This window comes from Triticum dicoccoides, chromosome 2B, assembly GCF_002162155.2.
Source record: "Triticum dicoccoides isolate Atlit2015 ecotype Zavitan chromosome 2B, WEW_v2.0, whole genome shotgun sequence".
Classification (NCBI taxonomy): domain Eukaryota; kingdom Viridiplantae; phylum Streptophyta; class Magnoliopsida; order Poales; family Poaceae; genus Triticum; species Triticum dicoccoides.
In genome coordinates this window covers 636139134-636154916 of record NC_041383.1, presented here as the reverse complement: position 1 = coordinate 636154916, position 15783 = coordinate 636139134, and the positions used below count along the sequence as shown (strand labels likewise).

At 38.4% G+C, this 15783-nt stretch overlaps 1 long non-coding RNA gene across 4 annotated transcripts; it reads right to left on the bottom strand.

Moving 5' to 3' along the window:
• Positions 1-2363: 2363 nt before the first annotated feature.
• On the bottom strand, positions 2364-15474 carry LOC119365299. Of its 4 annotated transcripts, XR_005175444.1 has the most exons (10): positions 15368-15474; positions 14683-14777; positions 13988-14122; positions 13035-13219; positions 12508-12637; positions 12286-12386; positions 11730-11826; positions 3727-3776; positions 3490-3633; positions 2364-3073 (listed from the first exon to the last, which is right to left on the bottom strand). It is a non-coding gene; the product is annotated as an uncharacterized LOC119365299 (long non-coding RNA). The 4 variants fall into 4 exon arrangements; XR_005175446.1 differs by having other exon boundaries at positions 3727-3820; positions 12286-12637; XR_005175445.1 differs by having other exon boundaries at positions 3727-3782; positions 12286-12637.
• Positions 15475-15783: the final 309 nt, after the last annotated feature.

The following is a 15783-nucleotide window of genomic DNA, read 5'->3' as shown; positions in this document are numbered from 1 at the left end:
TTCCTCTCCCCCTCGCGGTTCCCCGGCTCGGGCGGTGGTTTCCGGCGACGGTGCGCCTTGGCGGGCGGTGCTCCGATAGATCGGGCGCAAATTCGGCGGCGGTGTGGCCCTTTGGCGGCGGTGGCGGCTGGCGGCGAGGGTTGGCCGGTGGAGCCCTGCTGGCCCAGATCTGGGCCCTTTTGGGCCTGATCTGGGTCAGGGCGGGTTGGTCTGGCCTCCGGCGGGTCTCCTCCGGCTGGGTTGGCGGGTTGCCGTCGTTGGGATCGGCGGCTCTGTGCTGCGTCGGCTACAGCGTGGCAGCAGGAGCTTAACGAGCCCGATCTGGGCCCGGCTGGGCAGCGGGTCCGGCGTGCTCCCGCGCCTGCGTCCGGTCTGCTACGGCTTGTGCCAGTGGAGGTTGTCCCCTCCCATGTGGATGTGGTGCTCTTGGTCCCTATCAGCGGTGGTCTCGTTTGGTTCGGTCGGCCTCGCAGTGTCTGCGGTGGAGAGACGACGGTGGTGTCCTCGTGATTGTGGTGGCGCAGGTTGGTGGGCGGTTGGCGTGGTGGAGCCACCAGTTGGTCCTGGGTCGTGGGTATGAGGGGTAGGGCGAAATCCCTCTCAGGTCTGCCCGGCACCGACGCGGTGACGCCTGCGGGCGCCATCAACCTTCTTGAAGGGCGTCGGGAGTACCTCTCGCCCGCTTCCCTCCGTGTACCGGGAGAAATCTTAGGATTCGTCCGGGCAGCAGCAGCATCGTCGTCGCAGTCCATCTTGAAGGTGTTGCTTGGTTCGCGGCGACTCGATGGCATTGGAGCGTGGTGGATGTTTCCGGTGGGCGCAGCGGTTGCGGGATGCTTCAGCTTACGTTCATCCGGTGCTGCCGGCTTTTCTTTCTCTTGCTTTTCTCTTGTTTTTCTTTTGGGCATGATTGTGCTGTTTGCCCCAGCATCAAACTTCTGGCTGTATCGGGTGGTTGCTATATTAACATATTGGGGCGCAAGCCTTTTTTGGTAAAATTATATGCATACATCTTGAAGCATACACTGGAATTTTCAAATTGCCATCCAACCTCCGGGAACTCTTCATGTCAAAAAAGAGAATTATACAAGACATGGAATGGAATAGTAGGCTCGGACCAAATAATTACTAACCTTGAACTGTAGGTTCATGCCAAATAACCAAATAAAAGATACACATATATTGGTGAAATTAACTATAATATACACAACTATTATAAAGAAATTTCAGATGCAGATCAACTACATACACATAATTTAGTGCCCAAGATTTGGTGTCTTATCAATTGGTCCAAGTTCTCCATGTGGCAGCACATCTCATTATTATTCTCTCGTTGCAACAAAAAAAAACAGAAGAATGTTATTTAGTGTCCAGTCAGCAAGTGTAAGCTTGAGCTAAAATAATACAAAAAAAGAGGAAGGAAAAGTACTGCAATTTTTACACTTCAAAGCACCACGAATACACCTCATAATCGGATTGGTACAACAATAAGATGAAATTATTGCTATGTAATATACTTTGTGTGAAGAGACTTGAAATATCCTAGATTTGATGCTTGTACAAGTTCAGTTAAAAGTGGTTTAAACAGTCTACAAACTGAACTTATTTTTACTTCCTAGATTAACCAAAAATTGGGGGATTTCACACCAACTGAACGTAGTAATATACAACAAAAATATTACTCCCTCTGTATATTAATATAAGAGCGTTTAGATTACTAAATTAGTGATCTAAATGGTCTTATATTAGTTTACAAAGGGAGTAGAAGGAACCAGTCCAAGGACAGAACAGTACTCCCTCCGTCCCAAAATAAATGACTGAATTTTGTACTAACTTTATAGTAAAGCTAGTATAAAGTTGAGTCACTTATTTTGGGACGGAGGGAGTACATGAATTGTACGTAGCAGACATACATAAATCGAAACGTACGAGAGAGAAAAAACGATTATTTTTATCACATTACCTCAGTGTTAAACTGTTTGTCTACAACGGCGCGACCATAGCCTCAACTTCCCTCTCCCATTCGTCAGATTGTGGGGAGTGGAGCATTTGGGGACTGCATGTCTTGAAACAAATTTGATCATACTACTAATAATGGGATCAAACACCAACAACCAATTGCATTGGTACATATATTCAGTGAACTGGGTAGAGAAGCAGAATACAATCATAAAGAGTTTTGAGCTTGCAAATGAAGCAACCTTGTCTCTCTTGGATAGTTCAAAACAAAATGAAGCCGCTTTGATAAAATTCAATGTCGTCTCTGCAGACTCGTTGTCCCACAGCTTTTTCCAACGACCAAATGTGAACCGATTCTCATTCTTTTATATACATGATGCAGTAAAACGACCAAAGAAAGTAAATAAGCACAAGCATCAAATTCTCTTGTGTATGGAACGTGAACTGAATCATAAGTACAGGGTAGACTTTGTAACATCCTCCATTGTGGTATATCTCTACTCCTAATATAGCAGTTGGTGAATAGTCTTCCGGGTTTTTTCACTGGTTTTTTATCGTCTATCCTCCCACCATCCCTCCCTTCGCTGGTTTTTCTTCGTCTAACGCCCCGCCCACGTTACGTCACACCTCTAACGCCAAAAAAAACGCCCGATCGATGCGTCGTGCCCACATCTGATCTTCCGCCGCCGCCGCCAACCTCTCCTTCGCTCGCCCGATCCATCCCCTCGCCCCCGCCGGACATCATTGCCTTTGCCGCTGCCGATCCTAAGTTTCGCCTCCGCCGCCCTTCAGCGGACGGCACCGCGTTGCCGTTTTGGAGGCGCCGCCGATCACGCACAGAAACCGACGGCGCCGCGTTCCCGTTTTGGAGGCGCCGCCGATTCCCAGTTTCCCAGTTTCTGGGTAGGTATTACAACAGTTGTGCTTACAGTACATACTTTCAACAGATCCGCGCATTGGTTCTGTCTTACATCCATTGTTGAAATATCCACTAATTGATTCTGTCTTACATCCATTGTTTCAAATACATCGAATGCATTGACATCCGACTTTCGCTCTTGGACACCCAGACGGGATGCATGATCTGCATGGCATTGATTTATTTCTTCGGTATCTAGACAGCAGAAGAGTTTTAGTTGGATAATCAAGTCTGTTTTACCCCTGATCAATTTAGACTTTGCATGGGAACTCAAGTCAAAAAAAGCAATCCAGTTCCTTTTTACATTACAATGGTTTCATTCATCATTAAAGTATACTCCTATCAAATTGGAACCATTCAGTAATCACCAATCGAGTTTAATAGCATAGTTGGTGCAAAAAACTGGGACTGTATGATTTAGCACCCCCAAAAATACATCTGATCTAGCATATATGCATAGGTATGGATAACAATCTATTTCTTATTCTACATCTGTAACAGGATGAGAGAAGTATCCATTCCACATAGAAGAGCACTACAAGCAAACATACGAAAATCTGATGTGCACTCAACAGTAAAAAAACATGTACACACAACTGCATAGAGCGTACCTGAGATGCTCTCGACAGCTCCAATGGAGGTGCAGTGGAGGCTGGTGGGGCGTTCTCGACTCATCCGTAACAGAGCCTAACACCGCAGGGAGAAGAGAACACCCCAGCCGCGACATCTACCCAGCTTTCTTGTGTGCCAAAAAACTGTGTAACAAATTAAAAATATGGTAAATCGCCTGCAAATTGCTCGAGCTTTCTGAACAGTTTGTCATAAAACTCATCATTCATAAACTGTACCTTCCTCACTGCTCCCTGAAAGTACATTGACCAGCTTCAAATGGGTCTCACTGCTCCTTGAAAGTACATTTGAATGCGTCAAAAAATATCAAGCCTATATATACAATTAGATGTGACTGTAACACCAGAATTTATCTTCCACATCATTCTGCATTTGCACCTCATCTCACCAGCATTAACTAATTTTGTCAAACAACACCCCCTCCCATAAGAAGTTGGCGGCCCACAGTAGATCATCTCACCAGAATTAACTAAAACGCATTTAAAGTAGCATGCATGCACATGACTGATTATGCAAGCACTACATACAATAGATAAGAGTGAGTGTATCATCTTAGCATACCGTTAACTAATTGTTTTCCTTCTGATTTTGCTGTTTTTTAAGATTTAATGCGTAGATGCCGGTTAGGACACAGACCATTATGATGCATCAAGTTTTGGATTGAGAAATATGTGCAATGTTTGTCAAAATAAAATGTTTGGCTATATTGTTCTTTTTGAAATAGAATAGAAAGAACAAATGCATAGAGAACCAATCAGTTTATATATGCAAATACATAGAGAACAATGTCTTCTACATGAGTACTGTCCTCACACTGTCACCTTCAGCTCTACAATTGTGGCAATTAATCTGAAAGGAACATAACGTACTCTAGGAAGCTATTGTTTTGCCTGTATAAAGTGGCAATTAATCGAAGTGGCATATTTGATATTCTGACCTATGATCACTAAAGTAGACGAGCAGATCATTTTTTTTTTGCCACAGAACGATCAACTACTCAAATGATGATACCTAATGCAGGTATATGTTTTAATGGCATAATGGAAAGCATTTTTTTTGCAACAAGTTGGATCGCAAACCAGAATTTAATTGAAATATCTGCATATTAGGAAGAAAACAAGAATAAACTTGGCAAAAAGCATTTCATAGATTTAGTACACAAGCTATCGTTAAGATTACAAAATCTGTGCTTACAGGTACGTATGGGGAATCCACAAAGCAAAGCAGCAGAAAAAATCACATCGACGGATGTAACTCCAGGTATATATTAACCTAAAAATCTTGCTATACATGTTAGTCTATATCCCAATTGTGATTTCATGTCATGAAGTGGTTGCAGATGAGTTGGTTGGGACATATGATGTTGATACCTAATGCTACTTTTCCAGCTTCTACTGTGTAGAGAGTTGTGAGATCTTTGAAGATATAATATATGTTTAGTCTCTTTAAATAATGAATCTACAAACTAAGGAAACACAACCCTCATCTGTTTCATCTCTTTGCAATTTCCTTCCAGAGTTTAACTATACAAAATTCACGTCGTTGTTTTATTAGTATTTCAAATAACCCCATCCGGAATGTTGGAAACATACTCTACCGTGTGTGCTAAGTTAATTAATTTTCCGTTGAAATATTTCCGCCTTCATAATGTATTTTTTGTTATGTACGCTGAAAATAACATACTGAAACAAGACAACGTTGTACTAAAAATGTAAAAGAAGATATTCTAAAACTAACAAACGTTTTGTCCATACAAACAGCTATTTAATAACAGAATCGTCTGGTGTGTAAAATTATAATTAATTATGAAATTATAGGCAGATATTTCGCGAATCTCTGATATCATGTCACTAAAACAATACGTGCATGTTAACTATCTTATTTGCTTCCTCTATAAAAAAAATCCTATTCGGTTTATCAGGAATGAAATCTTAAGACATGATATCTTTTTTGTCTTGTAATCATATAGTAGGTTTTACTCACCGAATCGCAAAATTGATCCTATTAATTAATATTTGATCGTGACCAAATCGGTGGATTTGATTACCGATTTCCTAATCAGAGCTTCCTATAAACGCTTATATATTGATCAACCGTTCGAGCGACCTTACCAGACCTCTCTTGAACAAGTCATACTATTTCTTAACACTCCATCCTCCTCTCACATGGCGTCATCCAACAGTTCAATTCGCTTCAGCGATGATGCTGTTGAGGATATTCGTTGGCAGGAAGATCTCGGTGTACTAGAAGATGATGACAGCACTACGCCGATGCGTCCCTTTGCTCAGGGTAACACGCCAAAGTCAAAATGTCTTAGGATGCATAATCATGTCGAGCCTATTAACCTGCCTATTAGTATTAGTTATCCCATAAGGAAAGACGATAGGAAAGAAGGTTTGGGGATGGTTTGGCTACTACAAACGATCAAATTCTGCAGGCAACCAAGGAGAGCAACAAGCTCATGCAAACTCTCATAAAGAAGATCGATCAGTTGGAATATATGGTTGTGAAGCACATGCAAGCATGTGACAAAAAGACGGAAATGCCTTGAAAAGAGCAATCATAAGGAATTATACAATATTCTTTACAGCTTTTTATGTTTTATGTTTCAACACTCCTTAAGAGCATTTTGCATTGTAATCGATTTGGAGTCAAACTATGAAAGTATGAATAACGAACATATATTATTTCATGCTTGGTTTCTTACTGTCTGTTTTTGATCTTCCCTTTGAGTTTTGTCGCTTAACATGTTATATTTTACTTTTTCTTATATGAATACACGGAGAGCAACAAGCTGATGCAAACTTTCATAAAGAACAGATATTTATCTTATTCTTATATGAATACACGCTACCATCGAAATTGTCACTATTCTAAAACGCCCATAAAATAGTAGTTGCAAAGTAACACAACGAAGTCTCATCACATGTACTAAAACTGAGTAAATAATATATTTTTTAATTGATTACATGTTTGTAATTAATGGTAATATTTTTAATCGACGAAATATTAGTGAATACATGGTAATAATATTAATTGCGTGAATATAGCTAAATAAAAACTGAGTAAATAATCGATATTTTAATTGATTACATGTTTGTAATTAATGGTAATATATTTATTGCGTGAATACACTTACCTTAACGCACTATCACCTTAATTATTTAGATATATATCCAATTATTGTGTTTCTAACTAAAGATCCTATATCCTCATATGGAGTAGAGATATAGCGTATTAACAGCCGAAAAGGAATCAATGATACCGGTGAGATAATTGACATGATTTTTATCAGATTTAGAATCTCAAATATCTATAAATAATTAATTGATTCAAAAAGTTTTAGCAATAAATATATTGTTGCCAAAGAACTCTCATAACCTACTATTTATAATCATTTCGATATTGGAGTGTTTTTTTCGCTATACGTCCACATGCAAAAATTGAAAGAATGTTGATTTTCCCGCCTATGGGCCCCTTGGACTATATATGCCCGTGCGCCCCTCTATCATTCTTTAACACTTCATCCATTAGCTCCCTGACCATGGTGATATCGTACAGCTCGAGGCCCTCGAGGAGGGTGATGGCGAATCCACCGGATCCCATCATCCCTCCGATGAACAGGAAAGTGTATAGATCTACGTGCACTCTTATCTGACATCACCGTTTCTTTATCTCATCATTTTGTATTACTTTATGTAGGTACCTGAATTTTCAAAGTGTACAGATGGAACATATCTATCACAGATGTTGGATCATTCAAGCTAAGGTGATGTGGAAGTCCCATATCAGGGTGCATGCAATGGGAAACCCATACTTTCGTTGCATACTTATGGACCAGGAAGTATGAGATTAGTGATCACTAAATATATCAACCTTTTTTAATGTATATACACATGTGTTCTAAATTCTTGTTATCTGAATTATTAAAAATATATAGGGAACAAAGATTGAAGCAATTGCCTTCAACAACCAATCTTATTGATTCAACGACAATCTGCATACCGGGCTAACATATCACTTCACTAGCGTTGGGATAAACCCCACGGAAATGCTAGATGGTCACTTCTGGTATCTATGCATGGAGTTCGTCATTGAACTAAATGCTATGACCATGGTTAGGACATCGGTGCACAGTATTGCATCGACAATCTGTCCACCTTTTTTCCGACAATTTGGTGCCATACCCTTGCTATGAGACAAAACCATTACCGGTGCAACATCTTTTAGTTTGTTTTTGTATATTTATCCATTCAACACTTTGTCTCACCCAGACTTAATTTTTTCCAGATGTTCTTGGTATTCTTGTCTATGCTGGTAGGATACAACATAGGTGGGATTCATTATATAGATGGCAGGTCCATTTTGTTGAGATAGGCATCAGAATTTTTGGTAAACTCCTATCAGTAATTGAGATTTTATATGATTATTGTTATTTGATAGTTGACTACCATCAACATATCTTAATCATTCCAGCTGGGAGATACTTTTTATACGCCTAAGTCAAGAGCATGCTGGTCGTCACTTGAAACACTTGCAGTGCACTGAAAATTTATTCGAGAAAATTGCAGTTACGTACATACAGCTAAACCGGAGGGATAAGTGCCTCGAGACTCTGAGGGAGAGCACATTCTTGTTCTCCCCCGACATAGACGATGATTTTCATCATCTTCAACGTAAGATCTATAAACTATTTTGATTTCTATGGTTTTTGGTTCATTTTTTTATTACGATGATATTAGTACTAATTAATTGTTTTTTCATAGATATCCATGAAGCCTGCTTAACGACATTTGACGAAACACTATCATACGTCAATGCTGCAGTTGTAGCCAGGAAAAATGGACAGTAGATGAGTTTATTTTTCAAGACGGCTCATTAAATAGCTCATTTCCCTCGGTCCTTTTATCTACATTTGGAGTAATAATGTATTCACACAGAACAAACATTTCTGTTAAAGTGTGTTTTCTTTTTGCTTGTCAACTCTACGTGTAGCCATTATGGCAGTATGTATTTTTTGTACGCGTGCTTAATTCGGGATATCTGGATTTATACAAAAGGTTGTTTTTTTCGATTCATTGATATTGAACTGTAAATATGGCAATCCTTAGGAACAAAATATTCAACTATAAAAAAGGAGAAAGATCTGATATGCCCCTGTCATGATTTTTTATAATTAGAAAGAATCATCTACGTCTTAAAACGACTTGATATATTTGGCAGGCAATAAAAAGCATTAATAACGATTTGATATATTTGGCAGGCAATAAATAGCATTCAAAATATATCCGTTTATACTCCCATCGCCGATTTTTTCGGCAGGCAATAAAAAGCAGTTGGAGGCAATAAATCTAGCTGCCAAATATATGCTGCATCGACATCCTAATTGCCAAGACGCCTCAGCGAACGATCACTCACGCCTATCGAACAGCGATGGATCCTATCATTGGAAACAATGCATCGGCGACCCAGGATGCCGCTGCCCCCGACCCCAATGAGGCTGACCTCCAGCTCCACGATGCTGTGGCCGACCCCCAAGAGGATTTGCCCGCACCCCTGCATCTTCTGCCCCCACCAAGGCATTTCGTGGAAGATGCACTCGAATATATATTCGGTTTTATGAACGGCGTTCATGATGAGCAGACACTAGAGTAAGTTATGCTCTTATATGTTTATTTTCTCTAAAGATATCTCATTAGAACTAGGTCGTACAAAGTAGACTCTGTTTGATATAGGAGTATGATATAGCTTTATTTGTTTTTCTTAAGATTAAATCTTACTTTTTGCGGCCAGCAGTACAAAATTATTTTTGTTAAATGTTTAGGCAGTTTTTCTGTTGCACATCTACCGTATGTAATGAATAACAAAATTTTAATATTATTTGCAGTACAAATGTTGATAAACTTAATGTCCTTACTATATTGTACAACAATATAATTTTTTTTTTCAACAGCCAGCAAACTTGGTATAAAGGGTGCTACCTAAATTTTCCTGCTATTAATTCCTAACAAATTAATATTGTTCTTACAGGGAAATTATTTTTGTTTAATGTTTTGGCAGTATTTCTGTTGCACATATACCGTATGTAATGAATAACAAAATTCTAATATTATTTGCAGTACAAATGTTGATAAAATTAATGTCCTTACTATATTGTACAACAATTAAATATTGTTTTTCAACAGCCAGCAAACTTGGTATAATGGGTGCTACCTAAATTTTCCTGCTCTTAATTTCTAACAAATTAATATTGTTCTTACAGAGAAATCATTATCTAATTTTAGCTTTTGCTAGAAGGTGCTGAAAAAATTTGCATGCTCTATAGTTTATCAAAATATTAGTTCTGTTCATAGCTATTAGATTATCTAGACAATGTTACCATATGAACAATTTATATTTTAAAGAACCACTCATAGTGCTAACCATTTATATGTATTTTTACGTGCAGCTCAATCTGGATAAGAAGCGATACACCGTACCGGATCGAAATCAGCCTCAGAATGCTGAAGGACACACTATTTGTGATGTCAGCAAGCCTACATCCCGATTGCTTCAATCTCACTGTTCGTAAGCTTGCGAGCGCTGAAGTAGAGAGGCATGCAGGCACCAACATGGTTGGAGGAAAACATTATTTTGACTTGCAGTTTCATGCTCAATCACGAGCTCTAAGGAATTCATGGATGCCGCAAGGGCAGCGCACCTCGACGCTGATCAACAATGCTATTCTACAACCCTTTCCTAGATATGATGTGTTCAACTCCACAATTGTAAGAGTCTTTAATTCCTAACTTATTTTTTCTTTCCTGATTGCAATTAACCTGTGTTGACCTTCTGTAGTATCTACTTCCGTTGTCTATCCCGGATTCGTCGTATGGTCTACTTGTGGTCAATCGGATGAGGAGAAGGGTTATCGTATTTAATCCATCACTAGACGTACGACAAGTGGGAAATAGCACTAACAACAAAGAGATGATGAAGGGGATCACTATTTTGAAGTAAGAACTCAATGAAGTGTTGTAGGCTAGGGTCCTTGGATGGAACACTGAACTCATGGATTGGCGACAAGACAACATGTCATTCAATTTTTGGCGGTACTTTAATAAATTTTTCAGATGAATAAGATGCAGTATGTAGAAATCTCAAATTTTTATTCTGTTTGTCACAGCAAAGACTTGGGTTTCTTAGTTCTACAAGAGATGGCCCGCCAGCTAGGTTCTTTGCGTAGCATGACCTGGATGGAAACTACAGTAATTATCTTTACGACGAGTTTTAATGTGCCATTTATAATCCAACCACTTCGGCGTTTCATGGTGAATTTGTTTCATTGTTTCTAGGATCCAATTATGCTCAGGAGCCAAGTGGTAGTCCAGATGCTCATGGTCAAAGACAATCTAGCTGCTGGAAACATCCCTCAGGAGATTACGGCGGCCTTGAGGGTTTTGAACAACTAAGTATGCTTCTATGCAACGAGAACCGTCAGGAATACTTCAATCATCTTGTCATGTTATGTTATGGATGGAAACTATAATTTTTGTTTTTGGGTTTACAATATTAAGAACTATTTGGAGTTTTGGTACTACTACAAGTTGGTTTTGCTGTTATATTTGTTGTTTTGGTAATTTTTGTTTGTCTGACGTCAATGATCATTGAGCCACATTTCATATCTTCTACCCTACGAGGATTCAACCGCTCCGACGACAAAGCAACTTATTCCGGCGAGGGGTCTAGCTTCTCAAGCTAGAAATAGAGCCTCACATTCCGGTTACCGATCAGTGTTGCAATCAAGAGAGGATGAGGGAGAGAGGCGCCATGATGCATCAAGGATAGAGGACGAGGGGGAGAGGTGGCATGAGTAGACTATGCACATATCGATCTTAAAAAGGAGAACCACAATATGTTCATGTGTGTTAAGTGGGACAGGGCAGACCATCTGGGCTATTTTGTCACACCAAAGAAATAAATCCTAACGCTTGTGATGAAGATATCTAAATAATTGCTGGGCAAATGCATGATTAGCGCGTAGCGCTTTCCTGATCAGTTTCTTTAGTGAATTATTTAAGTGAACAAATAGATTCATTAATATTTCGTCGTTGTTGTGCAAGTCGTTAATATTACTTTGCTATAGCTAATCTCGTATCGTATAACTTCATCTATACACGCACTGTTATACGATACGATGTATACTTTCAAGCCAGCAATCGAATGGTCATAAGGCACATACCTCAATTGTCACCAATCTTCAAGTTCACATAGGATCCACATTTATCTGTCATGCTCAATATGTTTCTGATAAAGCATTGATTATCTTGTATGTGTTCCTGAATATAGTAGCCAAAATTAGTTCCCGCCAAAGTGTTTTCTTATTGACTACATAAATAACAAGTGTGTCCCAGGATGTTCCGACAATTATTATTCGTTACCAACATTTTTTTATTTTAGTTGGTGAGGAAGTAAATTATTATTAAGTTACCCTAAGGGAGTCACATCTTCTTCTAATATAATATAATTCAAATTATGATGTGTTCTATGTATGAACTTTAACTAAATAGAATAGACATATGGGGTAAGTAAAATTAAAATAAAAGAGGCACTAACGAATGATTCATAGGATGAAAAAAAATCAATATGCATCTAATTGGTGTTATATAAAAAAGAGTAATCTCAATATTTGTTAGCTGATTTACATAGAATTTTGTGTTCCTCCTATTTTTCTGGCAGATACTAAACAAGTCAAATTTTTTTCAAGTTGCTACCGTTTAGTCGTGTAGAGGATGTACCTGGCTGGTCAAATTCGCTGGAGTCTGCTCTTTCTCACCACAGTCTTCACCACTGTGGCCTTGTCTTGGCTGTCGGGGATATGTCTTCGCCCAGGCCCTGCCTTTTAGGCCGGGTCACGGCACCACGATACATCATCGAGGAGGATATCAGGTCATGGAAGCAAAAAAAGGAAGATTTTTCTTCAAGTTGCTACCATGTAGTCGTGTGGAAGATGTACCGACCTGGGCAAAGTAGCTGGATTATGCTCTGTCACAGATGGTCTGCAGCAGCTCCACGCCCCCTTGTGACCTATGGCCACTCGTACCCAGTCGATGTTGACGTTGCAATAGGTCGATGATGCATTAGGTGCATCTGTGTTTTGATTTTGTATACAACAAAAACAGAAGGTTGTTTGTTTGTTAGTTTAACTTGATTTATAGTACACATTGAAATGATTAAATACACATTATATAAATAGAAAGTTCATGTTTACCTATTCATTAATGAACATTAATAAAAATAGGATCAATATTTAAATAGACAAATAAGATATTTTGTTTATATATGGCATGCAATCAGTAACTTTCCTGCCAGATAAGTTGTTTATTTAATTAATACAACAATTTATTTTTTAGTAAGTTCTGATTTCTGACATCTTTTCTAATTTATTTTGAGGTGTGTTTGATGAACAAAGGAAAGATATCTGCAACATGCATAAGTATATATGATAAAACTGGAAATATGTATGGCCTTCCCCCGCATGACCTACCTATATATGTTAACCTCCAAGGCCATCCCTCACCCCCTCCTTACTCTCCCTTCGCCCATCACAGATATCAAGGGATCAAAATACCCATACTTGGAGGACCAATTCCCTAGGAGTACCTTCTTGTAAGCAAGGAGCACCAAGAAGGCGAGGTCCTCTAGGTATGAAAATTTCTTGATCTTTGTATTCTGTAAAAGGGTAACAGTTACTAGATTAGGATCATGCTTGGTCAGGCATACCATCAAATTCCAACTGAAGAACACCATTGGAGATAGTGCCAGGTTAGAAAAATATCATAGCCAATACAATTGATTTTAGGTCTAATCAAGCAGTCCTATTAGATGGGCTGCAACTAAATACAAACAGTTCTTTCAGATATTATAGGCTAACAGTCTATTCTGGACATCGCAAGTGTGGCATACACCTAGAGTTATGACCATAGTTGATTGCCTAACTTTTTAATTAAATCTCAGAAATATATTTGAGCCAAAAAACAAACAATTAACTTCTTAAGTGTTTCAACATGCCAGAAAACAAACAAATTTAATCATCTTCTGAAGATAGATATCATTAGAGTCATAATATTAAGTCATTACATGTAATAGTCATTGCATTAGGACATAATGCTTCGATGGAATAGTCTAAAAGTATTCACTCCAATACCAACTAAATTCTCAAGATAGAGCAAGTAATACAATGAATGTAACAAAAAAAATCTAAACCACCTTCTGGGCTGCCAAATGAAACAACTTTTTGAACGTTCTATCGGCTCATGAATCATAGTTTGCAGACAATCACGAATTAGAAATATGTCGCCAAGTTTTGCTTGAATTAGATACATGTTTTAAGATAGGTACTGCTCTGAAGGTACACAACATAGCTATAAGTCCATGTATAAAATTAAAATAAAGAGTTAAATTATATCAACGATATAGTAAAGAAAATAAAAAACTCACTTTCACATGATCACTTTAACTGGATCCCTTCATAATCCCCAATCAAATCAAACAAGATTGGTATGATCGGCTCTCTAGAAATCAGGAGCTTGTACTGTTCTTGAGATAATATTGCATGCCACTGTTTTCAAGTTTCTGAAAAACAGTAATTGAAATTGCATAAGTATAAACTCGAGATCCAACAATATGGGAGATAGCCTTCGTGTATGGCATGTCATTATTCATTTGATTCTCTGAATGATGAGGAGAAGCACCAAATAGGATGTCAATGAAATGCAAGATAGCTACAGGATACAAGTCTAAAGTCCAAATATACACTGAGAAAACAGGGAGACAGAGTGATAGATAAGATAATATCTCAAGCCCAGAAGTGCCATCTAAAATGTGACAAAATCAGTTAGTGAAATGAACCATTAATTATAGATAGTACACATCAATCAATATATCATTTTCTGAAAACAGTGTGGTGTGCCTTTGTGATTAATCAACGAATAACCATATGAGTGATACACTGGTATCGTACAGCAGAACACAAATATGATCTAAACGAAATGCAAGCTAGCTACAGGATACAAGTCTAAAGTCCAAACCAAACTAGCTAATTAATGGTCTTTAAAATACTACCGGTCTTCAACAAAACACGCTATAAAATAATTACGCGGTTGGCATCTATCAGTATAACATTTTTCAATAACCTGTTTAGTATCGGCGACCCCATTGGCGCGGACGAACTCGCCGGCGTGCTCCGCCACGTTCCTATTAGGCATCGCATGTGTTCATTTATAAGCACCTACACAGGAAAAACAAGATGGTAGTACAGTTAGACAGCAACCGGTCACACTATATCTTCTGATAATATTTAGAATAAACAATCAGACTCGAATAATGAATACTTGTTCTAACACGCAGTGTGCTGTAAGGTGGCATGTCAGAAAGGTTATGTGGAGATAATGTCATTTCACACTACCTAACACATGACGGTGTAGTGATTGACCCAATCAGATGCAACAGAAGTAGCTCATAAGACAATCAAATCAATACAAACATTACCATTAACTTAATACCCTCTAAATGGAATGACTTTATCTATTGTATTAAACTGTATGGTACTACTCTACAACATTTGTAAAATACTTATAATTAGGTGATGTAGGATCTATAAATAGCAGTTTATATAATCATGAGGATGCAAAATTAGTACTTTCTATTTCATTTACATACATGTAAAATTCCACTTCATCCAAAAAAATGATAAAGCCAAATTTATTAATGGTAGTGCTTCCTAATTTTACCCTCACAAAACACAATATGACAGAGTATATACTGAAATATGTAGTGCTGCAAACATTGCATTTTTATGGCAACATTGCATGGCCTCACCTTAAACTATCCAGTGTTGTACGAAGAGCTTCATGACAAATATGATTATTCCTCGGTTCAACCTCCAGCTCCATTGCGATTGCACCTTCATTCTGTTGTGATGATCTGAAAGAATAAGCAACTCATTTGAGGCCATTTGTAACCTACTTTTGATGTTGGTTGCACATGTAAACAACATGATCGGTGCAACTAGAACTATTGCATGGAAAATACAGGAGAAAAATAATCAAACATGTCCTCATTTACTGTATTAGCGAGATATTTGATAATATCAAGTTTACAACAATATGTAAATTAGCACTCTTGCAATTTATTTCAGTCACAGAAAATCACACAGACCTTGCTTATCCTTGTTCTCCTATACGTAGCTCATACCTGTGGACGGCGACTTGCTCAATCATACATATGTCCGGCCA